We start from the raw sequence: 2562 nt of genomic DNA, 5'->3' as shown, positions 1-2562 counted from the left end.
AATACGTCGTTGTTTGATGACGAGGGTACTCGCTTGCGCAGCATTGACTGAGAGACGCTTGACTGCCGTTATACCTGGTAATCGTGCTCAGGAATGCCGTGCATGAACCGCCCGATAATTTTTGCGCTGCGAGCTCATTTGAGCTGCGATTGTTTTCTGTTTAATCTTGTTGTTGACTGACTATATAGTATTATAAGTTCAGTCAACATGGTATATTTATGTTAAAGCATTATTTTTATTGCTGCCTACATCTGAGAGTCGTCGGCTAGCACAGATGGCTAAATCTATCGCGATTCTAGGACCCGGACGCCTTGTGCACTCAGTGACCGGTGCGACTGTTGACAGGAGCATGCAAAAGCAATTACACGGTGGTCACTGAGACGCTATGTAGATGCGTGTCGTGAAGTTAGGGCCGAAAAAAACTTAGGGCAAGTCTGATGAGGCTAGGCTGTTGTTAAGCCATTACTTGTTTTTAAACAACGCCAGACGGTTAATAATAAAACTCTTGCTGATTAAGAGGGGAAGTGCTAGGCTCACCAGACTCGAAAGGGAAGTAGAGGGAGCGGCAATTCCGTTGCTATGCTACTCCTACACCCACCCTTGCGTTTTTGCGTGTGGACTTCCTTAAGCTAACACTACATGGTGGTGAGCGTTCAGTATTGTGTTTTGCGTATGTCTTGCAACGCAAGACTCTTTGTGGGGAGTCTCTTGTAACCCGACAGCTGAAGAAGTCTGATACAGTGGACCACCATCCGACACCAGCCAGGAGAAGTCATGTTGTACGCCTCTCGCTCTTAACCTCCCGCGAGTGTGTGTACAACATTGCATGCTCCCGGCGCAGTGGACGTACGTATCGAGCCGGCAGGTAGTTGGTGTTGTGGTCTCCACGCATGAGCAGGTAGTCGGCCAGCTTGAAGGCGTGTCCCCGCTCCTCGCGGCGTGGTCGAAGAACATGTCCGAAATTGCCCGGACGGTTTGACGTTGTCCTGGGCGAAGTGCGCCCCCTGCCCGAAGAAGCGGCGCCGCCCTCAACACGCTAGCCACCGGGTGGATGAACGGGTGCATAAGCCTCCACGCGTGTTGTATGGCATGTCACACGTCACACGTCGCATGCCACATGTTTGCGCAGCAAACGCCGTTGGGAACGCTCTAGTCTGAGTTCAAACATTCGGGACCAGGGCAATGGTCCAAAACTAAAGAGAAAACTCACAGCAGCGCCATTCAACCCAATTAGTGGTGGCTTCATATGACAAACACTGGCAAGATTTAGAGTGGCGATGCACCGGAATCAAATGTGTTTAAATGGAAAAGCGTCAGAATTATGCTAGTCTCACCGAAAGCTTGAGAAACCCTGTGTACCATGTCTTCCGCCAGGCTGTCATCTGCGCCGTGAAATCAGGAGGTGTCGGCAGGACTTACCGCAGCCAGGTAGGTGATGGAGGCGTCCAATTCCCGGGTGATCTGGTCACGGATGGCCGTGGCGCAATCCTCGATGTAGCGGTAGTTCTTGGCGCAGGGAAGACCGCGCCTGCGGCCGGAGTTGTTTGTTCATCATTAAAGAGAACGTTTCACATTTGTAGATATTGAAGCAAGCATCAAGCTGTGATGAAACACGCTCATTTATAGCTACTGGCATATTATTAAGTGGAAAAACTGCTGTAGACAGTACAATTCTCTTTTTAGTAAACATGCCCCTCAATGCGTCACGGCTTCATTACGTCATCATAACTTGTACAACATTGATTGGGAGCCGATTGACGGCCGTTATATCTGGAAGTCGAGCTCACGAACGCCATCAATGAAACGTCTCGACCATTTTACCTTTATTGGCCTTGTTTGCCGCTATGACTTATGAAATGACAGGATTTGAATGACGTTATTATGACGTCATGAATGCCAAGGTGACTTTGGAGTACTCTCCCCGATGTAACTTTCCCCATTTTCGCGGGCGTGTAGCTCAGAAACTAAAATGGCTTGAAAGAATGAAACGAGCATGGCTATGCGATGACGCATTTCTGGGGCGAAATCTCACGTTATTCGTATACTCACATTTGTCTTCCGGGTCATTGGCGTTGAGCGAGAGCCCGGCCATGGCCGAGGCCACCAGAGAGAGCAGCAGCAGCAGCGTCTTCATGTTCAGGCCACTGGGTGTCAATCGCCTGGGGCCTGCGGCAGGACAGACTGGCCGTCCGAGTCGCCACACTGGACACTCTCGGATCTCTGTTATCAGTCCCGGCCCGTCCACTGACGCCACCGCCGCCGCCGGGCAGCAGCCAATCAAACCACATCCGCGCAGAGCAGCACCCTCGCATCAAAGTCCAATCAGGCCAGGCGAGGACCTAATTTTGCAATAACGACTGAGAACCGCGCATGGACGCTCCACAACTAAACACCGCGGCGCGGGATGCTGTGCGATGGCCAGTTGTTTTGCCTGTCTGCAAATGCACGTTACTGTTTAGCCGTGCTGACACGCTATTTGAAAGCCGTTTTTGATCAGGCCCCTGACGTGTCGCACCCAGAAGATGCACGCAAACAAAGAACGGCCAGAGATCAGCCAATGGC

General features: G+C 51.2%; 1 long non-coding RNA gene across 1 annotated transcript; it reads right to left on the bottom strand.

The window, feature by feature from the left end:
* Positions 1 to 975: 975 nt before the first annotated feature.
* Positions 976 to 2260, bottom strand: LOC119113144 (uncharacterized). Its single transcript, XR_005095836.1, has 3 exons — positions 2050 to 2260; positions 1420 to 1528; positions 976 to 1004 (listed from the first exon to the last, which is right to left on the bottom strand). It is a non-coding gene; the product is annotated as an uncharacterized LOC119113144 (long non-coding RNA).
* Between the last annotated feature and the right edge of the window lie 302 nt (positions 2261 to 2562).

The sequence above is a fragment of the Pollicipes pollicipes genome, unplaced genomic scaffold (assembly GCF_011947565.3).
Source record: "Pollicipes pollicipes isolate AB1234 unplaced genomic scaffold, Ppol_2.1 Scaffold_7261;HRSCAF=8764_pilon_pilon_pilon, whole genome shotgun sequence".
In the NCBI taxonomy this organism is placed as follows: Eukaryota; Metazoa; Arthropoda; class Thecostraca; order Pollicipedomorpha; family Pollicipedidae; genus Pollicipes; species Pollicipes pollicipes.
This window is presented reverse-complemented; position numbering and strand designations above follow the sequence as displayed.